General features: G+C 31.2%; 1 long non-coding RNA gene across 3 annotated transcripts in view; it reads right to left on the bottom strand.

Annotated features, from left to right (window-relative positions):
- The window catches only part of LOC142328182 (uncharacterized), a 46,727-nt gene extending 19,733 nt beyond the window's left edge, over nt 1–26,994 (bottom strand). For all 3 annotated transcript variants that reach the window (XR_012757212.1, XR_012757213.1, XR_012757211.1), the window contains exons 1-2: nt 26,885–26,994; nt 24,101–24,302 (exon numbers count right to left, since the gene is read on the bottom strand). This is a non-coding gene — a long non-coding RNA (uncharacterized LOC142328182). The remainder of the gene's footprint in view (nt 1–24,100; nt 24,303–26,884) is intronic.
- Nucleotides 26,995–27,888: the final 894 nt, after the last annotated feature.

The following is a 27,888-nucleotide window of genomic DNA, read 5'->3' as shown; positions in this document are numbered from 1 at the left end:
GTCGAGTCTGTCTGAAGTAATTAATAAAAATACAGGTATGCTACGAACATACAATTCCAGAAATTTCTATTTTGAGTTTTTTTATCTAATAGCGCTTACAAACTTCAGCATCTACAAAAGCCCCAAAACCCAAATCGTTATACTATTTGTTTATAGCTATGCTGTTTCAGCATCGACAGAATTTTAGTCGGGAAGTTAAAATACAGATGAGTTCAACGGTATTGATAAAATAGTCATTAATACGTGAACGTAGAAAGGAAATCGACCAAATTCTTTTTCTACAATCTTAATTTTAAAAAGATTGTAAGGACAGAATAATAATCAAAAAACAACTGCTTACACTTTTTGTAAAACAAAAAAATACAGACACTGAAAAAAATAAATAAATAAACGTAATTTTAGCGTTAACGAGATCGCGTTAAGCAAACTAATCTCTAAGATTGGAAATATTAAACGTAAAATTAATTTTGTCAAGACGGTGCGAAATTATTCTTTAAAGAAAATAAAACCGATTACAGATTCCTACGGAAAATTTATATTGAAATTGGAATAAAAACCAATTTGGTTCGTTATAAGAAAAGAGAAATAAGCCTTTGCGCTAGGCGACTGAAAATAAAATAAATTTAAGTTAGAAAACAATTATTGGAAACTTATTGTAACAGCAATGCAGAAAACTATCGTTAAATAAAAGTACGGAAACACCGTTTAAAAAACTATAAATTAAAATTTTTTCTTTTAATTTTTCTTTCTCGCAAAAGCTTCTAGAACGCTAAACGTTACTCTTAACGGTTGACGATATTGAATCTTCATGTCATCGAGTCTTGAGTTAAAATCTTTTTTTATAATACCAAACTTAAAATAAGAAAAGTGAAGTAGCGGCCGGTTACAGGGTATCGTTTTATAAATTCATTTTTTTAAATTTAAATTTCTATCTTTGCATTTACAATGCTTATTACTGATGTATATAAATATATTTTTATTTAATTACGATTATTTTATTCAGCATAATCTGATTTTTATTAATGATCACAAAGATTAGACGCATAATAAATTGTTGCCGGTATCGCTTTTGAATAATAACTGTAAATTCTATTACGCTGGAATGAATCTTCATTAACATTGGGAAACATTGTTTCCCTTTGTAAAGCTATAAGGAAAAAAGAAATTGTGGAATAAACAAATAGATTTTGAATATTTTTTTACAAACTAATTTCTATTTTTTGTTATATCCGAACACTTATTTAAATAAAATAATTATTAAAAAAGAAAATATAATTTTATAACCAAGAAAAATCCTTTCCAATCGTGGATTTATTGCATTTCATTACTTTTAGTTGTAAATGCAGTAAATTACAGTATGTTTTAAATTTTAAATATTTTTATAATCTACTAAAGAATATTTTGTTTGGCATTGAACACATTTAAAACATACGAGGTACAAGAACCATCATTCAGATAATACTTTTTCTGATAGTAATGATGTTCATTACATCCGCGATCATAGCGATCATTCGGAGAGATGTCATTTGTAGAGCTGATAATCACCTGCATTTTATTTTAACGCAGGTATATAGCAGAAGCTGTTCGTTCAGCTTTAACGAAGAAGGAAACAGGAAACCGCTTCACTCCTGAGGTTCCCTACGTAAACTTGGTATGTTTTGATTGTTGTTCTTAAGAATGTATTTGAAGTTGCGGCTTTTGGCCGGTGTCAGGCTGTTTTAATATTTTCCTGACACCGGTTAATTATTTCTATATAGTGAAAAAATAATGATTCAAGAAAAAAGTTTAAAAAATTCGTTATTTTATTACTTTTTCTGCTTTCCTACCCCCAAAATCACATTCCAAGAAAATGTTTAGGTTTATTTTCATTTAGTATATTAAATGGAAGAAATAAGAAAATTTCACTGAAAAATGTACAACAAAAAGTTATCTAAGGTTTATTTTTTATGGGTGGGGGTGAATCATGATGATTTTTTATTGTAATATTATTAATAAAGATTTAAATAAACTAGAAACTTTTTTAAAAATTCCAGAATTTGATATTTTTAAACTTTGATCGATTCTCCCATCACCAATATTGTCTCCAAAGTTACGAAGACAAAAAGAAAAAAAAAATACTGTGGACACCGCATGACTTAATTGTACGCCTATTAAATTACATATACACATTTTTTTAGAATGAAAGGCAAATAAAATTTTATTTCATTAATAAATTCGGATATTTTTTCATATTCTTTATTTTATTTAATTATTATTTATTGTAAAAATTGTTTTACAATCAGAGGTTAATAATTGTTAATAAATCAATGTAATTAAATTAAAAAAAAAAGAGATGAAGTCGAATTGGAACCGATCCGATTAAATAAACAATTATTATTAATTAAATTCTGAATAAGTGCTCTGTTTCTGTCCAACCTATGGGCCCAAACGGACGCAGCATAAAAGACCATACTTTCGACGACATCTCAGTACACCGTGTACAAATGACGGCCCGATAGCCCGTAATCCTTCCCAGCAATCCTCCTATGCTTGTGCATCAGAGACACTTACGAACTCTAACTCGGCTGATCACACAGCCTTTATACTTAATGTGAGGGTCGCCTGGGCCGTGACCCTTTCTGCGAATGTCAGTCTGAGAAACCCGTCAAATACCAGGTTGCACTGCAGGTGACTGAGAACAGAACCCTGCGGGCTTCCCCTGGTGACGGACGTTTCCACAGCCAGGTACGTATCTCTAAACAGAGCCGTACGCTTATACAAATAGTCACGCACTACGGCCTGCAGGGCTACTGCAACATTGCGGCATTCCAACTCATAGAGGACAGAACTCCAACACATGCCGGTGTTCTTTGGCGGTTGGGTTTCAATTAACCACACATCTCGGGTATGGTCGAACTGAGAATGTACAAGACTACACTTCATTTACACTCATACATATCATTCTCATTCATCCTCTGAAGTATTATCTAAAAACGGTAGTTACCCCTCCGGTAACTACCGTAACTACCGGTAACTACCTAGACAGGAAAAAGAAAGAGAACTCCAACTCCAACATAAGGATGGAAATGCTCCCTCTATGTCAATAAAAATTGCCAAAACATATTTACAATCGGCGCTTCGGCAAGAGCATTTAAGATGCAATCCTTGGTTTCAACCCTTTTAACGAAGCCGTACTGGCCTCGATTAAGCGAGTTCATATCGATGCTTTCCCGAGCCGTTCCACAACCAGCCTTTCAAGCAACTTGGCTGACGGGTCGATAACTGCTGATCTCACTCGGATCCTTTCCTGATTTTAAGAGCACCCTCACCAAAGCCACCTTCCAAAAATTCGAAAAGCAACCCCAGCTTAGGCACCCCGAGAACAGCCTGCCAAACGACTCTGATAGAAAATAGCAACAGATGATAGAAAATATCCGGGTCAAGTTGATCAGTCCCCGGTGCCTTTATCTGTGTTATCCTGATTTTTGAACAAGATAGGGTTAAACTAGACAATAACTCGATCAAAAGTTTTATGAATGTTTAAGCCACCAAAGGAAAAACTGAATAGCAACCGCATTCGTGTAATTTGACGCCTGCAATTTATAATTTTTTTTTAAACAAAAAAAAAACACGGTATTTCCTTTAAATACAAATGACCTGAACAATTTCAAGCTTTTAAATATTTGTTCTGACTTTATAAATCAGAATGAAACTTTATTAAAAATAAAAGATATGTACTTCATCGGTTAAACGCTGTATGAACTCGTAAGAACAAAAGGACAACACTCTTAACACTTCTTCCGATGTGAATTGGACATAATAAAACCTTTCTTTATTAACTTTTTTCTAATTAGTAAATAGTGAAACTGAATTTTTGTTCAGCTGGTCTAAGATACCCGCCTCAGAATTGTTTCATACTATTAAGATGTATTATTTACACGCTTAATAACACATTTTAGCCAGGTTTCTATGTTGCTTGCATGTACTGCCTGTAATTTCATGTAAAAAATGTTACATCACATCGATTATTATATTCAGCATTCCTGATGCTCAGTATATATACAAAATTTGACTTAAACTTTACTGAATGACCGATAACTACATTTTTGAAAAAATCTTTAGATTCAACCAAGTCAATATTCAAAATGTGCGTTTTCAATTTTTTCTAAAAAACTTAATGAATATTACTAACACTGATTGTAAATGCCATGTTATTTCATAAGATATCAATTATTGAAATTTCCAATATTAATATTTTTACATTATTTTATTTTTCTGACAGTACATATATGTATTATTACATCCATAATATTTGATTTAATATTGTACAGCAAATACGACAATGCGTTCTTATGTATGATTAAATTTCATAAGGGCATAAAGTTGTAGATACCTGAAATGAATCCCAGTTACTTCTAAAAATAGTAGAGCCATCCTCAAGAACAATAAAAATCCCGTGCCAGATTTACCAAAAAATGCGAGAAATGATATATTTCCTATGGCCTTCTTCATCGAGTCAAACATATCAGCATGCCGAGTACGTAGAAAAAATCAACTAATATTTAGCTGACAATGGACTTTTTACTACGCTCGACACACGGACTGGCTTTTTAATAAACATCACTGCTCTCAGAGAAGGCTGCTCTAACTGGTATCTCTTGTGCTTTGTTATCTTTACATGCATTACATTTGTAAAAAGAGACGGGGACAAACAGTGCAACGTTACATGTTAATTTTTTCCTTTCTATTTTGAAACAATTGATTATACACACTGCTTTAACTCGGTAGGAAATATTCATGCGCTCACATATTGCATAATATTAGCGTTTTCACTTTCCCATCTACGTAGTGCTATAGCAGAGCTGTAGCTCTACAAGGGAAAGTATTGTAATCGGTCCGATTCGGGCATATGTGGTTTTCAGCCGATCTTCAGGTTTTGACATCTAAGGAATCCAAAAAACCAAAATCCAAAACAAATTTGATTTTGGACTTTTTCTTAACTGCAGTAATAAGCGTTCATTGAGAGCTTTTCAATGATATATCACGAGTGAGACTTTTTCCATCGGTTCTAGAGTTGAACCTAAATGAAAATTTAATTTATGAAATATCTGGATCTATAAGGGGAAGGCATATCGGTTCGAATCAGCCATCTCCTTTCCAGTTTAACATTTTTTTTTATTTTTTATTTAATTAAATATATTGATTTATTAATAATTATTAACCCGTGATTGTAAAAAGAATTTTACAATAAATAATTATTTTCAATAATAATAAAAAAATATGAAAAAAAAATCAAAAGTTATTAGTGAAATAAAATTTTATGTACTTATAAAAATGAGTAGACTATTTGTAATTTCACAGGCATTATTACATGTGTGTGTACGTAATAGAGATGGTGAAACATCTGATTATTTAATAATAATTGAAAATTATAATTTAGAATCATATTATTTTTGGAAAGAAAGGAATGAAAAAGAAAGTGTAACTAAACTAAACTGGTACAAGGGATTTATTTAATAAATTCAAATATAAAAAATATTCAAATTAAAAATAATTTTTAAGAAAAAAAGAAATGATTGTTGATTTTTTAATAATTCAAATAAGTGAAGATATCTTTGAAGAAATGTTATTGTATTTATAGAAAGAATAGCTGATTTAAGTACATTAGAAAACAAAGATATGAAGCAACTGCGGACTACAGTAGTATAATACATTACCGTTAAAAAACAAAGTGACACCGCAAAGACATAAATCATTATTAATAGACAAATAACGACAGCGTCCAGTATATTAAAAAACAGTTTTGTAACTCATGTTGTATGACAAATGTATGTGTTTAGAAAGAGAGAGATGATAATGAGTGAGCTAGTAAGTGCGCAGCTGTGCGATATGAACGAATTATTATGAACAACTAACAAATCTATTACGTTTCTTTTATTCTCTTGGTCTTTTGGCTATGCGTTCTACTCGTGCTTCCATATATCTCAATACATACACACGCACGCGCATAAGCAAAGCAAATAAAATGTTTAGACTGCACAATTAAAGGAAAGAACTATTTAAAACTACATTATCTATACGAATATAATTTTGTGTCTTTGATTAAATGTTTTTAAATTTTTTACATTTCCAAGCATATAACTTAGAAGGGATACGAGGGCTTTTAAAATATTAAAAGTTGATAATTTTTATTAATTTACTATCATTAATTTTTATTACATTTAAAGGAGGAAAATAGAAACAGAAAAAATAATTATCAGCTTCCATTACGGTCCAAAAGCGTACTGCCCCGGGTTGTCTGCTACAACTTGATTGTTTGTCAACGAAATTTTAAAAGTGAGGTGTCATTTTGTTCAAAATAAAATGCTTAATAAATTTTGTAATTAGTAAAAATGTTATCAAACAATTACAAAGATATTGACGAATAAAAATTATGATGACCGCCATTTTCAAGGTGAAGTTTTCAAAATTTTTATTTTGTAAAATAAAAAATTAGATTTTCGAAATTTAATTAATGTAGGTTTACCCGCTCCTGAGAAATGAGAAATATTTTTTTTGTTGAATATCACAAACTGGCGTCCGAAGGAAAACAAAGCTGAGCAGGACTTATGTTGATATGATTATTAAAAATTTTAATCTGAGAATTTGGAATTTGAATTTTATCTTAACATTTTACTTTTAACAGGTAATTGTGAATAGCGATAAATCTTGAGATCAACAGTCCATACGTAATTACTAAAAATCTATTCCAAATTTTTGAAGTTCTCTACGCATATAGTACGGGCGAACCCGCGACGAGGAATGCTAGTAATCAAATAAAATTTGAACATGATGAATTTTTTAAGGAAAAAGTATTATTTATAAAATATTCAGACGAACCAGAAACTTTCGTGAAAATACCTTCATTAAAGAATAAAAAGTAAATTTAGTACTTTTAACTCAAACTTTAGAGTCGAGAAACAGGAGAAAAAAAATACGGGACGGTGTCATTTTTTACTGATAGATACACACACGCGCGCGCGCGCTCAAAACACACCAATACGCGCACGCGCATACACACACAGCATTACATATGCGCGCGCGCGCACTAACACATACATATATAGACATACACATTTACTCACTCTGACACATACACACACAATGCACTCACATAATACATACATACACACAACACTCTCACTCTCTCACACACGCGCGCGCGCACACTCACAGACACACGCCTTAATACACACACATACGTCACGCCGAAACTAGTCAAAATGGGTTTACGGATGGTCAAAATGGATATATCCGTTGAAATCTATAAACCGAAATTTTCGTGACAGTAATATATTTTTATTTTTACACTTATATCCCATTTTTAAAAGATAATATTTATTTACAACATATTTAAGGAAGTATATGACCGCGAAAAATGTCGGTTTTCAGATTTCAACGGAAATATCCGTTTTGACCATCCCTGAATCCATTTTGACTAGTTTCGACGTGACGTCTGTACGTACGTACGCATGTATGTATCTCTCAAGTATGTATGTATCTCTCATAATCTAGAGCATATATGTATGTATGTATCTCAAGAACGACTAGCCGTAGCATGATTAAATGTTGGATTTAGGGCTCTTGTACACCTCCCTTTTTGATTTGTTTGATTGCGATCGGGTTGGTTGGGTTTTAGACCCGACCACCAAAGAACACCGGTATCCACGATCTAGTATTCAAATCCGTGTAAAAATAACTGGCTTTACTAGGACTTGAAGGCTGGAACTCTCAACTTCCAAATCAGCTGATTTAGGAAGACGCGATAACCACTAGAGCAACCCGATGGGTTGCGCGATGGAAACGCTGAAACTACATAAAGTACAGGACGGAGAGAGAATAGAGAAAATAGAGAAAAGAATCTTACGGAAAATATTAGGCCCGAAAAACAACACAGGACTAGATTATAAACAAAGATTAAACCAAGAGCTATATTTCAAAATAGAAAAAATAACAGATGTAATCAGGAAAAGAAGACTGCAATTCTACGGACACATATACAGAATGGAGAACACCAGACTAACAAAACATCTTCACCCTACTAAGCACTCACAAGAACAAGATAACCCGGCTTAAAGAAATAGACAATGACCTGGTAAACGATTCAATAGACTCAGACATTTTAAAAGACAGAACGACATTCAGAAAAACAATACAGGAATTTTCAGCAGAGTAAAAACCTCACTAGTAGAAGAGGGTGAACTTTGTTCAAGACGACAAAGAACACCACTCTAGAAAAATGAAAGAAGCACGGGCTAAAAAATTGATTAAGCGTGCCCTCTAAATGGGCTATTCAAAAAGAAAAAAATTGAAAAATTAAGTTAAACACATAGAACCAGAATGTAAAATTATTTAAGTTTACATTGAATTCATATAAAATAAAATACATTTTGGAGAAATAAAACAAATATATATTTTAAGATAACGTATGACACGACCACAAGAAATATTCATAAGATAAGACAACTTAATACTATTATGAAATATACTACCTTAGCATTCACGGTTTTATATATGTAGAGTTTTTAGTGTTAAGTAGTATATTAACGTATTTTGTTGTATGTTATTCATTATAATATGTTAAATTTATTGTTATTAGTGCGGATTATTTTTCTCTTTCGATGTGGTAATTTAATATATATATATTCAATTGTGCTTCACCCGTTCATCTATTTATTTTACTGGATTACTCTTTATTATTTGGACGTTAAAATGGTCGGGGCCTTCTTTAGAAAATATAATGGTGTAATACGAAAATTGACGTTTGCAAACTGTTAATTTTGAAAAGAATGCGGTATAAGTATATTTTCCTGATGAACGAGTATTGTACGGTGCATTTTTAAATTTGAATTCATTTATATATTTGTTTACGTGTAATATTACTTTCTTGACATATATTTGTCTCAAAGTAGGTACTTTAAAAAATTCAAATAAGCGAGCATCTCTGTAAGGAATTATGTCAAATGTCTTAGTTAAATCGAGGAATGTTGCTAAAAAATTACGGTTAATTATTCCAGTTAAATGTAAAACCGCATCTTTTGTTGATTTTCCAGTTTGAAAACCGTACTGATTTTTACGAATAAAATTGCTTTTATCAAGAAACTTTATTATTCGTTTTTTTAACAGTTTTTCAATTATTTTGGAAAAGTTACATAACAAACTTATAGGTCTGTAATTTGCCGGCTTGTTTTTATCTCCCGATTTATATATTGCTTTTATTTTAGCTTTTTTTAAATTTAGTAGGGAAATATTCTTCAATAAAATATCCATTTATTTGTTCAAGTGGTTTTGCTATGTACTTACTTATTTTTTTTAAGCAAGAAGCATTAAAGCTATCGATTTCAGGTGACGAGTTTTTCTTTTTAAATTTTTTATTACGTTTAATATTTCTGTAATATTAGTCGGGTTAAGAAACAGGCTACTAATAGAGGGTAGGATTAACGAAAGAGAGAGATTTTAAGTTATTTGTATTTTTTAGTATCGCATTTGCATAATTTTCTCCTACATTTGTAAAGTATTTAATTTTTGGGTTCATTTTTCGGTCGTGTAATTTCTTTTTTCATATCTAATATTTCATTAATAGATTCCAATTTTTTTCTTAATATTGTTTTTATTTGATTTTAAAATAATTTTTGCTTTCTTTATTATATTGTTTAATGTGTTCCTATATTTCTCATAATAATCTTTTAGTTTTGTATTAAAAGGTTGTTTTAATAATTTACGGCGCATTATATCTCTTCCATAGCAGCTACCGTGCTCGGAATGACCCGTTGTTTTAGTGGTTTATTTTTATGTGATATTTTAATAATCAGTTTATGTTTATTTAAGTAGTCGGTAAGTTTATTAATAAAATTCGTTACTACCGGTGTTATTTTTGCATATCTCGTTCCAGTTTTCTTTATCCAAGCTAGATTAAGTTCATCAAACCCACCGGGTTGGTCTAGTGGTGAACTCGTCTTCCTAAATCAGCTGATTTAGAAATCGAGAGTTACAGCGTTCAAGTCCTAGTAAAAGCCAGTTATTTTTCCACGGATTTGAATACTAGATCGTGGATACCGGTGTTCTTTGGTGGTTGGGTTTCAATTAACCACACATCTCAGGAACGGTCGAACTGAGAATGTACAAGACTACACTTCATTTACACTCATACATATCATCCTCATTCATCCTCTGAAGAATTATCTAAACGGTAGTTTACCGGAGGCTAAACAGGAAAAAAGAGAGAGTCTTCACGATCGCCCCGTTCACGTCACTTTTCCAACGGAACCGCTCTTAAAGCAAATATGGTCTATGCAGCTGGTCGACTGCATTACGTCATCGAAACTGTTTTGTAATCGTACAGATTTGTTTACACATGATTTAAATCCATATAGTTGCATAATACTAAGAAATTAATTTATCAGCTTATTATTATCAAGAATATTCAAATTCGTATCCCCCTATTAAAACTACGTTATCATCCGTCTTTATGGTTCCCGTTATTAATTCTAAAATTAATACAAACTGAATTCGCATTTTCTAACTCTTTTCTTTCTTTCTTTTTCCTGTTTATCCTCCGGGAATTACCGTTCAGGGATTCAGAGGATGATATGTACGAGTGTAAATGAAGTGTAGTCTTGTACAGTCTCAGTTCGACCGTTCCTGAGATGTGCGGTTAATTGAAACCCGACCGCCAAAGAACACCGGTATCCACGATCTCGAATTCAAATCCGTATGAAAATAAGTCACTTTACTAGGACTTGAACCTGGAACTCTCAGTTTCCAAATCAGCTGATTTGGGAAGACGCTTTCACTACTAGACCGACCCGATGTGTTGCATTTTCTAACTCTACTTACACTATTTCGTGTTTAATATTTTTATCTACAAATAAACATATACCAGTCACTCTTTGAGAGTTTATTATTTTGAATAATATACGTTATAACCTAAACTGAAATTAAATTCAATGTCATCACCGATCCAAGTTCGATCAATATAATAATCTGAAACTTAACTTTACTATTACTTAAGTAAAAAAACAAATTCATCAAATTTTTTTATTATGCTTCTTATGTTCGTATGAATTATATTTAGTTCATATTTAAGGTTAAAATCTAATCAAGGATTAAAATTGAAAAAATTGTTTACTTCTATTGTATCATAGCAGTCATAAAGAATACACCAACTAACAACGATCAAATTTTACCAGACATATTTTGGAACATAATCGTAATAATAACCCAAACAATTTTATTAATATTCTCGAATATACTGTAAGCCGTCGCACCCCCTAAAAATTTGCGATATATAAATGGAGTATTTGCAAGCCCCAATCTTGTGATTAGGTATTTCATTTAATATAGTCGGAAATGGGGAAAATTTCCAAGGATTGATCAAAATTTTTTTTTTACTTTTCTTATAACTTTCAAGGCTGACTTTCAAAAAAAATTAAATATTTAAATGAAATTTACATACATCAAAAATCAAGTTGATATCTTCATTTGTTACCGACATTGCTGGACGTTGATGAATCAGTCAGTCATTCAGGACATGTTCTTTTATACACACCGGGTAATATTTAAGTACGGGAACAGCTTTTTGCCGCGTATCTGAGAAGTAATTGGAAACGGGAAGAAATGGAGTTCCACATTTTAAAAAAATCAGCATTATTGCTGGTTTTTAAATTTTATCCGCTATGTTGAATCAAACTTAATTTTTTTAAATAGGAAGGTGGACGCATATGACGGATGATTTCGATTTAAAATTTTACAACAAAAACAATGGTGAAACCCGTTTTCTGTTAATTCCTTCGTTGTCGAGTTATAAGCAATCAAATTTGCGATGAAGGAAAAATCGTGTTAACAATAAAACGAGGTAAATCGCGCTTCATGAATAATCTTATTGTATTTTACATTGATAATGCATACAATAACGAATTTTAAACAGTGCTATAATATATATAACAAAAAAACAGATATTCAGTAGAAATTTCTGGGCTTGCAAATACCCTTCAGATAAATATCTAACAACTGTTATCGGCATTTTTTAATTCTGATCTTGTAAGGAATGCGACGTTGTACAACATGGCGGCTGAACCAACACAGCCCTTGTTACTATTATTGTATGTTCGATGCAAATATTAGTACACCCCTTCCGATAAACTGATTAAAAAACATACATAAAATTAGAAAAATTGACTGCGTCGGGAAACGCAAGTAACCATATAGTGGGAACGAAGCCGTATGGGGATACTAGATATATATATATAAATATGTTGTACTTTTATGTTAAAACAAAAAGCCGAAATAATAAATTAATAATTCGTAATGTAATGGCAGAAAGGCTCCTGGAATAGACGGAATACCCGTAGAATTACTGCGCAGTGCAGGTGAGGAAGCGATTGATAGATTATACAAACTGGTGTGTAATATTTATGAAAAAGGGGAATTTCCGTCAGACTTCAAAAAAAGTGTTATAGTCATGATACCAAAGAAAGCAGGGGCAGATAAATGTGAAGAATACAGAACAATTAGTTTAACTAGTCATGCATCAAAAATCTTAACTAGAATTCTATACAGAAGAATTGAGAGGAGAGTGGAGGAAGCGTTAGGAGAAGACCAATTTGGTTTCAGGAAAAGTATAGGGACAAGGGAAGCAATTTTAGGCCTCAGATTAATAGTAGAAGGAAGATTAAAGAAAAACAAACCGACATACTTGGCGTTTATAGACCTAGAAAAAGCATTCGATAACGTAAACTGGAATAAAATGTTCAGCATTTAAAAAAAATTAGGGTTCAAATACAGAGATAGAAGAACAATTGCTAACATGTACAGGAATCAAACAGCAACAGTAACAATTGAAGAACATAAGAAAGAAGCCGTAATAAGAAAGGGAGTCCGACAAGGATGTTCCCTATCTCCGTTACTTTTTAATCTTTACATGGAACTAGCAGTTAATGATGTTAAAGAACAATTTAGATTCGGAGTAACAGTACAAGGTGAAAAGATAAAGATGCTACGATTTGCTGATGATATAGTAATTCTAGCCGAGAGTAAAAAGGATTTAGAAGAAACAATGAACGGCATAGATGAAGTCCTACGCAAGAACTATCGCATGAAATTAAACAAGAACAAAACAAAAGTAATGAAATGTAGTAGAAATAACAAAGATGGACCACTGAATGTGAAAATAGTAGGAAAAAATATTATGGAGGTAGAAGAATTTTGTTATTTGGGAAGTAGAATTACTAAAGATAGACGAAGCAGGAGCGATATAAAATGCCGAATAGCACAAGCTAAACGAGCCTTCAGTAAGAAATATAATTTGTTTACATCAAAAATTAATTTACATGTCAGGAAAAGATTTTTGAAAGTGTATGTTTGAAGTGTCGCTTTATATGGAAGTGAAACTTGGACGATCGGAGTATCTGAGAAGAAAAGATTAGAAGCTTTTGAAATGCGGTGCTATAGGAGAATGTTAAAAATCAGACGGGTGGATAAAGTGACAAATGAAGAGGTATTGCGGCAAATAGATGAAGAAAGAAGCATTTGGAAAAATATAGTTAAAAGAAGAGACAGACTTATAGGCCACATACTAAGGCATCCTGGAATAGTCGCTTTAATATTGGAAGGACAGGTAGAAGGGAAAAATTGTGTAGGCAGGCCACGTTTGGAATATGTAAAACAAGTTGTTAGGGATGTAGGATGTAGAGGGTATACTGAAATGAAACGACTAGCACTAGATAGGGAATCTTGGAGAGCTGCATCAAACCAGTCAAATGACTGAAGACAAAAAAAAAAAAAACATCTAATCACCACTAGCCATGTACTAACGAATCAGGAGTTTCAGCTAGTGAACAGTACATTCCCGTGCTAAGCTAAGGGGACACAAACATACAAATGCCGTTTAGTAGGATAGAATTACCTGCGGCAATGGAGCTTTTAAGCGGTCCTCTGTGGCGCGAGTGGTAGCGTCTCGACCTTTCATCTGGAGGACCCGGGTTCGAATCCCGGTCAGACATGGTATTTTCCACACGCTATACAAAAATTGTCATTCATCTCATTCTCTGAAGCAATACCTAAAGGTGGTCCCGGAGAATAAAAACAAAATGTAGCTTTTTTATCGCTTTAGGTATTCCAGAGAATGGAACTTCGTGTATATATTTGTAAAAGTATTATTGGAATAAATTTGAATTTGAAATTGAATATACAAATTATACATGTTATTTTCCAACACTGGAGGAATTTGACTCACCGCCTTCAGGGTACACTGATAGTGACTGGACCTTTCAATTTATAAAATTCTGAAAATTTGATTAGATTGTTTATAAATGCGGTGAATTTGATTAATAGCTTCCAGTGTGGGAGAATAACATATTTAATTTGTAAATATAATGTTAATTAGACGAGATTAGCAAACAGTGTATAGTAGCATAGTATGTTACATATGTCGAAAATGTAACTTCCTTTTTTACGACCATTTCTTGTAATCTATTTACCGTAAACATTGGTATTGAGTGATTTTTTTTAATTTTTAGTTATCGTTTTGACCCTCTACCCCAGAACTTATCTGTGTTGTCACATATTCTGGGGAAGGTCTGAATAAGTAAATATTTTGATATTTCACCGATGTATTTGGTGTGTGCCGATATATACCGGAGAAAATCCATATTTGTCAGATATCGAGCTTTCACGGTAACATAAATTAATTGTAAACTAAAATTTTGTTTCATATAAATTTAGTTAAGAATAAGGTTAGATTTGCTTAAAGTTGAGTCGAACAGAAATCTTGAAGTGTGAATTAATCAAATAAATTACGGAAAATTTCAATCGACTTACTCTAAACCTAACATTAACCTTGTTCTAAACCTAACTATACTCGATTAAATTTCATTTAAACCAAGCGTTTTACTCCGCAAATAATGTATATTGTACATTTACCAAAACCCACATCGTAAACTAAACCTAAATTAATTTAACTTTAAGTGAATTTAATTTCATTGAAACTAATTTATTTAGTCCCAAAATAAAGTTTATTTACGCTTGTAATATTTCGAAATTTCGGTAAGGATGCTGCGTAACTTGCAAGGGACGTAACGTAACTCGATGGAAGGCGTTTCCCACGAATAATTTTAATAGTAACGAATAACTTTCTTTTACATAAGTTATATTTCAAATTTCATCAAAATCAGAGGCGAGACCGTAACTTATATAATTGCCAAATTTATTATTAAATGTGGACATAAAATAAACAGGAACCAGAGACAGTTAAATTTAAATTTTGCATCTTTTTCATAAATAGAGCAATTTTCCTATAAATAATTTTATAAGCGCACCTTTTTAATGAGAATAGTTGATTTATTATACGTCACACAATGTCTAACAGTACAAACGCAAAGAAGAGTTACTAAATTACCTTTAACTTTCCCGTCTAGATAGCGCTACAGCTCTAGAAAGTATTGAAATCGGTCCGATTTCGGCATATGCGGTTTTCACCGGATCTTGACTTTTTGACGCCTAAGGAACCCAAAAAACCGAATGGAAATTGTCCTGTTGTTAATGTTCGTATAAACATGTGTTCGGTGTTGGCATATAAATCACCTTATATCTCCAGAACTACTGGACCGATTTAGACCAAACTTGGTCTGATTACTTCTTATGAGGCACATGCCATTAAATTTTCAACTTAAAAGTTCAAAGGGATGAGGCTGTGAAGCAAGGTCAACCTCAGTCTCGAGATTTCGCCTAATTAAGGACATATTTTACTTAGGCGCATTTGTTAACGATTAAAAAATAATAATATTTGCAAAAAAAACTTTTTTAAAATCGCATGCCCACCACAAAAATTGCTCTAATTTACTGCTATGTTGTGACTTCACAGGTGGGGGTAGAATTAAATAAATGAATAATATTTAAAGTGTAAAAAGTAACTCGGTCTAACGGGGAAATTTTTTCTATGTAAGTTGTGAAATTACATTAGTTATATTACATATCATTTGGTAATTCTGAGCAATTATTCCCTCAACCTCAATTTTTTCCAGATTGCAATACGTTATATTGGAGGTCAACACGAAGACGAAAGAAGAGACACGATTTGCCCGAACGTTCGTAGATAACGTGAATGAGCAGTTGAAGATAACAAAAAGGGCAATATTCGTGTTCGGTTATGAGATAAACAAATAAATATATATATATAATAAATAAATTTAAAAGTATAACCAAACTTAACCTTCGCTCGCTAGTCAAAGTTAGCGAGCGAAGCGAGCGTAGGTTAAGTTTGGTTAAATTATATTCATAGTTATATTGGTAATGTTCAGGAAAACTTTTTCATTTTTATTTTATTATTTAATTATGGTAAATCATTTATTTATGTACGTCTACGTTATATAGAAAAACCGAAATTTTAAACAATGAAGTTTTTTTTAAGTCGGTTCAGTACCTCCAAAGTGAGATAAGAAAAAAATCATTTTTATGTTTTATAATTCACATCCGGTAGACTGAAAAATATATCATAACTAGTGTGTTAAGATAGGCTTGATTTATGACAAAAAAAGTCAAAATCCATTCTTTTAACAATCAGTTAGAAGAATAAATGAAATACATACACATACATAGATGTGCGCACGCAAACTCGCACAAAAATGCAAACAATCAAACAAAAATCAATAATAATTTGATGATTATGAAGAATTAATATAAAAGCAATAAAGGATTAGGACACACACACACACACACACACACACACACACACACACACACACACTACAAGCAGGGTTGAAACAGGTTATTCAATACTATTTTTTAAAATATAATACAAATGGTAATACACATTCTATATTAAGTATATGTACATTATTGAGTCTATATTAAAAAGCACATACCATGATGTTAAAATAAAGACGTTAATTTTGTTTAAATAAAACAACACACATTAATGAAACGTAAACTTTAATTTCGTTTATCGCCCGTAACACTAAGCGACTGGATCGAGTGAGTTAGGAGGTATACATGTTCGTCCATCTCCGCGTACAATCGGTGATCTTCGGTGTATCCACATCTTCTTAACTTGTACAATATAGATTAATGTTACTGTTGTTTACAGTTTATATTATCAATTACGTAACACGTACGCGCACCCTCACATATACATTAAACATCTATTTAAAACAACTAAAATAATAAAATAAATGTTAAAATAACCGGTTAAAATTTAATTTTATACATAAATATTTTTATTTATTATCAAAAGTTAAGAAACTAAATAAGGGTTTATTTAAAAAAGAAAATAGATTAATATTAAAAAAATTTAATTAAAAAACTGTTTAGAAATCGAACTCAGTTTTAAAAAAATATACTGATTTAATAAATTATATTAAGCATACCACTCTTCCGATTACCGTGGCAGTGTGGTAGCGTCTCGGCGTTTCATCTGGAGGTCCCGGATTCGAATACCGGTGAGCTGTAATATTTTGCTTATGCTACAAATTTCCATTTTTACATTCCTTTGTAAACTTGTACGGTGAATCATTCATCAGTTGTAGAAAAAAGAACTGATTCAATTGAATCTCATTGAATTTCAATTAAAATTTTATCTTCCCGGTAATGTATTATCTATTACATATACAATTATTTATTATATATACAGAGTGTATCACGAATTTCTTCCGGACTTTCACAACCTATTCTACCCGCGAAGATAATGGAAAAAATTCATAATAAAAATTTGTCCTAAAATGCTTCGTTTGCGAGTTACGTCGGATTTCAGCTATCCCGGTGAAATAATGTCACTGAAATTTTTAAAACGTTAATTAAGGGACAAAATTAGTGAATCGTTTTGTTTTTGACCGGAAAAATCGAATAAAATATATCCCAGAACCGTATCTGCAGTAGTAGTAGAAATCTAGTGTGAAATTCAATAAATCGGGGTAAAACCCCTGTTTTTAATGTTAGATGTACAATAACTTTGTTAAATAACTTTTAAACAAAACTTGTAGAGGATTTAATTCTAAACAAAACGGTATAGAGCAAGTTGAATCAAACAAAGAAAACTTTTTCACGTCTCTTTCATTAGCCGTAAATCCCAAACGAAGTATTTTAGGACGAATGTTTAAATGAAATTTAAACGAGTAGATTATTTTCACGAGTAGAAAACGTTATGAAAGGGCCCGGGAGAACTTTGTGAAACAATCTGTGTAAATATATAGTAATTTTTATGAGGCTGTTATTCTTTCACGCAAAATCTACTCGTCCGATCGAGGTGAAATTTTGTACTAAAATAGGTTTTATAACCGAAAAGAATTTACGACTATTACCGTAACGAAATATTCCACTGTTTCATGACGGTAGTCGTTTAAATTGCTTGCGGTAACCACCGGATTATGTTCCTTTCCTATACTTAAATTTACCACGGCCAAACCGTTGATCAATCGAATTCTGACAGCATTTACAGTTTCTGAAATTAAATTTTCTACAAAAAAAGGTCTCTCTCTATCTTTTGCGATACTATTTGGATTATCGGTAAATATACCTTAAAGGAGCGACGGTGTTCGTGTTCGATGTACATTCCTTTAGACTTGCCCTTTCGAATCCCGATCAGGCATGGCATTTTCACACACGCTACAAATCATTCATCTCATCCTCTGAAGAATGCCTAACGGTAGATCCGGAGGTCTTTACATTCAAACACCTTCAGTTTTCAAATAAAGTCGGTTGCTTTATGCTCATGTAGAAACAACGTATATATGCATATTCCAGAGAGAAGAGCTGTAATTCTGTATGCAATTTCAGCTTTTAGATTATGATGTTTCAACATAATGTATCGAAAACTTTTTCGCAAAGAAAAAGAAAGAAAATTGGTCATTTTCTTGTGGTGTTTGTCGGATAACGCTATGAATCGTGCAAAGTACATTTTTACCCGTACGAAAGAGCGTAAAAATAACGCTCAATTACAGTTATTTTTTTTAATAGCTTTCTTATGCTCGAAATCCTATTTAGATGACATTTAGTAACTGAAATCTGACAAACTTCCCGTTATCCAATCAAGATGAAATTTTGCACACACGTTTGGCGTGAATGATAATATAATATACCATATTTAATATCGTTCTAAAACAAACATGTCGGACGTTTGTAAAAACATATTTATTTGTTTACTTACGGGTAACAAATCATATGTTTCGGTAACTAAGGGTGTGTTGTGGCAGCGAAACGATTTTGTTACGATTACAAAATGGATTTGTTACTATCAACTGTCGTTACTGATTTTTTACTGTAAGTTATCTGATTTTGTTACGACGACAAACCGATTTGTTGTAAGTATAACAAAATGTTACTGTTACTATAACAAAATCATTTTTCTTCGTGTAGTGTAGATTCTCATGGGAACAAAAAGATGAAACTAGAGTACAAAACAAAAAAAAAAACTGCAACACACCGTAAAATACGGTTGGAGAAATAGCATGAAAAGCGAGCGAATGAAAGCGAAAAGGTAAAACGGGCGAGATTTGACGAGTTGATTTTTAGCGGGCGAAAGTTGAGTTTTTATTTTATTTTTTTACGCGCCCGCTACTAGAGTAAGAAAGAATGAGAAAAAATGATAAACCGATGTGAATGAATCGATACCATTTGAACGAACAAGCGAAGGCGGGAGACCAAAAAGTAAAAATAAATAAATAAAAAAATGGTATTCTTTTAAAGAAATTTCTCTAAATAGTAGGAAATAATTTTTCAGTAACTGTAATATAATCAAAGTAATTTTCAATATTTGTAAAAAGAAATCCATTGTGGCTCATAAAATTTTACTGAAGAATTGGAATAGGTGTTCTGCGAGGATTAATAAAGGTAAAAAATGCGAACGAACGTAAATTAAAATTATAAAACTAAGTAATATTTTATGAGCGCAAATTTTTACAAATATTTTCTAGTTTTTGGAGCAATTACGCTTTAAAAGAAACCCATTTTACAATTAAAACATTTTTTTTACGTAAATATATAAAAAATAAGATATAAACCCTTTTGGGGCATAACTATCTATATTCCTGCAGAAGTAATTTTTAAAATGTTATTAATATCTTTTTATGACAAATTTTACATACATGCGCGCGCACACACACACATGTTAGGATTCAGGATGTAGCATATGTAAGCATTATTAGTGGTATGTATTCCTTTTTTTTCCTGTTTAGCCTCCGGTAACTACCGTTTAGATAATTGTTCAGAGGATGAATGAGGATGATATGTATGAGTGTAAATGAAGTGTAGAGTCTTGTACATTCTCAGTTCGACCGTTCCTGAGATGTGTGGTTAATTGAAGCCCAACCCCCAAAGAACACCGGTACCACGATCTAGTATTCAAATTCGTGTAAAAATAACTGGCTTTACAAGGACTTGAACGCTGGAACTCTCGACTTCCAAATCAGCTTATTTGGGAAGACGCGTTCACCACTAGACCAACCCGGTGGGCTGGTATGTATTCCTGGTTGAAGTCTTTGTTACGTGTTATTTTATTCAGTTTTAATTAAAAAATCACTGTTAGCATTTACACTTAACATTGGCTAATAAAATATAATTCTGGAAGAATATTTATATTGAAATAATTATTTTATACATATAATAAAATGTTTGTTTTTTTAAAAGAATATTTATCCTTAAGAAATAACTGTGTGTGTGTGCGTGTGTCTCTATCTTTCTGCGCGCGCGCGTGTGTTACATGATAATTAGACGTACAGTTAAACCTGAAAAATATTCGACATAATATTGATATTGATATTTTTATTTGATGATGTATTTTAACAGTTTGTTAGTTATAAAGTTTAAGTTTGTGCAAATCTTTAATAGCATTTTCCATTATCCATCATAATCACTTTCTCCGTTACTTTTACTATAGTTTTATCGGTGCTTTCTTGATGAGTATTTAAAATCATAATCTGTACATAGTTATTCCTAAAACAATATTACCCTAAAATATGTAATTGGTTTTTAACTGCAAGATAAAAATTATTAAAAAACCAGACTACTCCTAATTGTACACATCTACCTAGAATAAACAACAAAAAATAGTCGAGCGAGTTTTTCTTTATTTTATCGGCATTTTTTTCAGATACATTAGTATAGTCAGCGATATGAAATTTAATATTACTTTTATGCGTTATCTTGTACTCGGGAGTTACCACCTCATACAGCCTACACAGGCACCCGACTACATCAAATATAGAAATAATATTAAATTTCACATCGCTAACTTGCTATATCATGAAAAAAAGCTTGTAAGAAAAGAAAGAAAAACAAATATTTTTAAAAAAATTTTAATTATGTAGTAAATGATCTCTTCATTTGCGCGCGCGGATGTGCGTGCGTGCGAACTCTTGCATTACTGATAAAGACATATACACATATAGTTTTATCCAGCTGTAACATTAGATTTTATTAAATAATAGAAAGCGTCATCAACAACCCCTTGTAAATAAATTTGTACCTTCAAAACTAGATTGAACTAACATACAATCTAGTTTTGAAGGTAAAATTTATTTACTGTAATACATAATTTGTGCTAGATTTTAAAAAATTCAGATTATAATAAAAGCGAAGTGTTTAAAAAAAAATTAAATATAAATAAAATAAATGTAATAAGTAAATTTTTTATAATAATAAATGGTTTAATAGAAAAACAATACTTCGATAGTCAATGATAAAAAATAAAACAATAATTTATAAAATTGTATCGTTCATACGCTGTCAGAGGTAATTATTTTTTTGTTTAATTTTATTGGGATGACGCATATATAAAACAAATAGTCTGTCTGACTACTGCGACGTTGGTGCGGGGAGAGGGGGGAGATGAAACAAATGCAGCAGGTGGCTAACTTCACTCTGATTGGCTACCCTCGGACAGTACTGGTCACGCGATGGTACAACAATTCAAATCCAACCGTAAATGTGCGTACGTGTGTGTGTATTGCGGTCGAATAACAAAGTTAATATCCCTAATATATTTCTTATATAGACGTTCCATATAATTAAATTAAATCAAGATTTGTCGATCATTTTATATCTCTATTATTACATTTTATTTAAAATAATTATTAATCTCCCTTAATTTTAATATTTTTTTAAAAAAATATTACGATTAAATTTATCAGTTTTGTAAAGTAATTTACAAAAAAAAAGATTCTAATATTACATAATAACAGATAAAATTTTTCCAGTTTTATATTTATATTTATTTATTTATTTGTATGGGCAATAGACCCACATTCAGTTCGTCACTTACTTTTATTTCAAATTTTAATAAAGCGTATAAAAAAGCCAATTCTGACCGAAATTTGAACATAGAACTTTCTGTCTACCTGTACTACCTACAATTCTGGTGTCTTTTGCCAATGTTTTCATTACTATTATTTTTGTTTTTACCATTTATTCTCGTAAATACAAGTTTAAAATTATAATTTATCACAGATAAATTTCAAGCATTTTAAAATACGAAATTTAATATTCCAGAAACGAATAAAAGTGAAATACAAAATACCGTAAGAATTTGGTACGAAATTATATACTTATTTAGAGAATACGATTATCAAAATAAGAGTTTACTTTATATTTTAACTTGTGTAATTAAATATATATGTATACACACACAAGATGATTTAGGAGGAAAGAGAAATAATTTGGGAACCGATTTTAGAGCTTGAAATTAAGAAGAAGGGTTCGTACAAACATGTCCGAAAACAGTTTGTAATCGAGTTACGGCTAGCATATTCTTTAAGAAGAATTACGAAGAAGCCGTTTCCCGTTAGATACTTTACTTAGCTAACATATGTTGTCGCGTAACAAGGTGCTAACCTACTGAAACGGAAATGATGTTCAGTCGTACAAATGACACCTTCACTTCTTTCACCTCAACGAAGGCTGTATATACCGAGCATCATTACTATCCGAGAAAGCAATTCTTATTGGTACCTCCTATACCAGAGACGGTTTATATTTATCACAATCGCAAGAAAGAATGCGAGAAATTAATGGATTCTTTCTTCAGGAAACGATGTATTATACACAGACTCCAGTTTGTGTGGAATGTATAGCAATTAAGTCTATATCAGATAGTTTTCTACCGATATAATTTATTGTTTCTTAAAAGCACTTTTACAAAATTAATAACAAAAGTTATGGTAATCATTTTTTTTCATAAAATGATCAACAGTTTTGTAAAAAAAAAATCGAACTAGCGAGTTACAAATTAAACATTTTAATGCATGAAAAATGCGTATTATTTTTACGAGTAAATCCAGTATAAACTTTTCTTTATACTTTTGTTAATGATTTTTTCTTTATAAATTAAAAAATTATAGTTTTTATGAATGAAAAAAGTCATGGAAAAGGGCAAAAAGAGGCTTGACATTTGCCCCAATAGAAGTAAACTAAAAAAAATGTACCGCTGTCTATCTACTTTTGAAGTATTGTGTCGGGTTACATGAAAACAGTCTGATTTGATTAAAGTGGCTTTGTTCTTCTTTTTTTTTAGTATCTTTGTGAATAAAAAAATGAAAATTAATTACAATATCTTAAAAAATAATAATCTTTATAATTGTACAATTTAATTAAAAAGTTGTAGTGGCATGAACTTGATCGATATTATTTTTCTAGGTTAAAAACTTAATATTATTTTATAAACTGCAAATATTACTAGGTAATTGAAATCGGTAAAACTAGAAATGAATCTATCACCGCATCCATGGCAAAGCAGTACTTGTCTTTAATATCGAAGATCCGAGGATCGATTCTCGGCTTGGATATAGAAAGTGTGACACTGATTACTGGCGAAAATAATAAATAATAAAATAATTGTTTTTACACATTAATCGTACTTTGCTTAACCCACGAGTACGGTACGGTTAGATTGTGCAATAATTCTTTTTTCTATTTTATTTGGTTAATTATTTATCGGTCGATTAACCTAAAATTTATAAACAAGCGTGTAACTTTTGTTTATTTTTGGGGGATACTATGTAGCCGGTGTTATAAATAGAAAATGCAGTACGTGATAAGAAAACAAAAATAATAACACTTATTTTAAGCTATATTAAAATAATATTAATATAAAGAAACTTACCTCGATTAATAATGAAGGTCATTAAACACCAAAACAAAATAAACAACGTATAAGAAATAGTTATACAACAATGACCGCAGACACGAGGATCCAAATTGAACTGCATATCACAGCCCATCTGTAATGTCGCTAGATTCCATAAGCTTTCGTTCTCTGCCACGCACGTTATTTCTCTGTCGCTTCAAACAACGTCCGAACAAATCTGCAAAATAAATTATGAAAATTGGCGCGCCAACTAAAATGTATTACCTACACTGTACTGTTTCTCCTCTCATAATAACAACTGACAGTATACCATTAATGTTTTACAGAGTTGAAAACTTTTAATTTTACAAAATAATAACTGAAACCAAATTTTCGCTTAAACCTATGTATACAAAGTTAACAAAGGAACGTAACCAACGTTAAACTGTAATGTTAAGGTTTTCAGTTATTTCCTTTTATTCGAACCCGGGACCTCCGGATAAAAGGCCCCGCAATTAGTCGAAAAATGTTTGAGATATGGAGGTCCGAATAATCGACGTTTTAACAAACATTAATCTCAGATTATATTTCATTTGAATCACAATTTTGTAACAAAAAAATCTCTGATAATTCGAGTACTAAACAAGCAATAGTTTATGTAAATTTTACGGATAAATAAAATATGTAAGTCCGGTTAACCAAGAGTCGGATGTATAAAATCAGTGATTATTTTACTAATTGTATTATAACAACATAAAAAAAAATTAAAATAAACAAAAAAGTTATCAAGTATGATTTTTAAGTTTTTAACACTAATACATAAACGATAAATATCAAAGTTCATTGACCTTGTTGTCAAACAAAGAATTTAACACGATTTAATTTTTTTTTTTTTTTTTTAATATATAAATATAAATAATAGTAAAATAATAATATTATTTATTATTAAATTTAAAAAAAAATAAATAATAAAAATTTTACGAAAAATATTAAAAATTATTTTTTTCATTCATCTTCCTTACTGGTTAGCTTGGAAGATGTATTCTATAAAAGTGTTGAATAACTCAAACGCAGTGATTTACCTGATGCCGATCTTGGGAGCCAAAGGGCCAGGGGGGGAAGGAAAAGTCAGCTTAATTGGCAACATAGCAGCACCTGTTGTAGTCACAATGTTAGAGCTGTGTTTATATAATACCACTCCGTATTAAGAATAGTATTAGAAGAGAAGAGAAGTAAGAGAGAGTGAGAGAGAGACCCTCTTGTCTCGCTTCCTCTCCATCACTAATCCCCCTACCAACCCCTCTCTCAATTTCTCTCCATCGCCCTCGCACCCACTCCCACCAAATCTCTCTCACACTACCCGCTCAGTCTCTCACTCGACCCCTCTCTCTCCCAGTCACTCTCTCACTCCCCCCCCCCCCCGGTCAATCTATCTCGCTGTATGCGGTGGGCTACTTAAACATGTTTGTATTTTTTCAATTTTCTCACTCAAAGTGCATTTTTACAAAAACTTTGTAATAAAAAAAATTGACCGTTAAGGTTTTTGCCGACGAGAAGAAAAGTTACAACGTCGTTTGTAGTAATAAAAAATTACGCGTATAGAATTTTATTTCGAAAATGCGAGTACATCGTTAAATTATGTTACTTCAATTGTTTTTAAATTTCAGCGCTCCTTTGATCAGCTAAACAAACATAGTTTTTTTGTAATTTATTTATTTCGCGTCGTTTATTATTGTACGTAATGAATTAGATGAATTGTAACCTATAAGGAATGCCGAAATTCAAACCCAGGATTTTCGGTATATCAGTCGGTTAATTTACCAACCGATCGATCTGAGGGTCATTAAAACTTTCTTAAAAATAGTTTTCCTCTAAAAGAATGATCGACTATACATTTTCAACAATTTTGTGATTTTTTTTTTAATTTAGCTTAAAAAATATAAATTAAACACGGGAAATGTTAAATATAAAAATCTGTAATGAACTATTTGTTGTATATATCTCGTTGTACTGTTTACGAATAATTTCTGCTTTAAATATTATGTACGCATAATTATAAAGATGATACACGATTATACAGAGTCCTTACCGGGTGTCGACTCATATTATAAAATATTGGTTGCCTTCTACAAACTCACTACCTATGTTTTTTTTCCCCTTTCTTACTTATATTATTAAATATATATATGTTAAATAAAAACTACGCCGATAAATTTCTAAAAATATTTTTACAAATTTATTAAAACGATTATTTGTTACTTTCTTTCCTATCAAAAAATATTTTTTTTTCAAATTTTTGTGTTATTCCCGAGACATTCATTTATGAATATTTAACGACATTAATTGAGATCGGTGAATAAACGGTAAGCTATTTAGGTGTCGAACCCAGGACTCCAGTAAATATATTCTTAAATATATTATTATATATTATTCTTATATATTATTTATTATATATTTATTTATATTTATTATATATTATTCGGTATATTCTTTATAACGATACAGATGCGAATTATTTTCTTAGCTTCATTCTCGTTACCCGACTTAAAACATAATATATTTAACACGAAATACATCTAATATCACTCACGAAATACTCTTACAAACATATAACTTGTTTATTTTTTCGATACTGTTTAGCCGCTATTAAGAGATAAATAAACAAATTTATTATTATTAAATTTATTTTGTAAAATAGACGAGAGTAAATTGGGTTCTAACATTTTTAATCTAATAAATAATTTGAATAACACATACACAGAATAAAACAACTGCCAATAATAATTGGCCAATAATATTAAAAAAATAAATACAACTCACCTTAATCAGTAATAAGAAATATCTCAGTAAAAAGATGTAAATTGGATGACGTCAATGTTAACTGGAAGCATTACGTATTCAGTCGGCTATCTACCGATAATTCCCGCCAATAACTAACCACAAAACAAAGCATCTCGGTGAATTTCTTTAGTTAGACTCATCTTCCCCCCACTACGGAATCGACGTCATCGAAAGACATCCGCTAGTTTAACAACAAAATTGTAATGAAAAAATATTATATCTAAAATTTGGTTCGCAAACTGTCATTCACCACAATTTTTTTTAACAACCGACCATCCATTACATGTCGTCTAATATTAAATTGTTTTTAAAATTGACTATCGGTCTTGCCCAACTTATAATTAGATAAAATATTAAAGAGAATAAATTTTCGCTTAAAACTATAAATGGACATATTACAACAACAGCCAACCGTACACAAAGGGGTTATAACGAGATTTTTACTTATTATTTAAATACGCAATCAAGCTCAATATATAGTACATCCGGGCGATGATAACGTTCAACCGTTTTTCGCCCTCAAAAAAAAAAATATATATATATATACTACATGTAAATACGGACCCCCACGCGCGCGCACGTACAATTTTGTTATTAAGTGTTACTATATTTTTTTAAATATCAATCAGGAATTAAAAAAAATTGTATTATTAATCTTTTCTTTTTTAGATGTAACATGACCTACATGCTATTAGAGAAAAGGTAGCGCTAGCTACCTTACCTGCTAGACTAAAAGTTCCAGATTCGATCGATATCTGGAACTGCAGTTTTTTTTGAGAAGATGAACAAAAGATTTGCTTCTTTTTGAGAAGACGAACAGTCATCTTCTCAAAAAGAAAAATAACAGAACCGCATCTTTTAAATTATAGAAACCACGAACAGTACGCAAGGAGGTAATGAATGATTAGTATTATCTCTAAATTTCACGGTTCGGCCCGTCTACAATATCCAAATCGAATGGGTGTGTAAGAGCGTACATACAC

The sequence above is a fragment of the Lycorma delicatula genome, chromosome 7 (genome assembly GCF_047948215.1).
Source record: "Lycorma delicatula isolate Av1 chromosome 7, ASM4794821v1, whole genome shotgun sequence".
Lineage (NCBI taxonomy): Eukaryota > Metazoa > Arthropoda > Insecta > Hemiptera > Fulgoridae > Lycorma > Lycorma delicatula.
The sequence above is the reverse complement of the archived record's forward strand: the minus strand, read 5'-3'. Positions and strand labels throughout refer to the sequence as shown.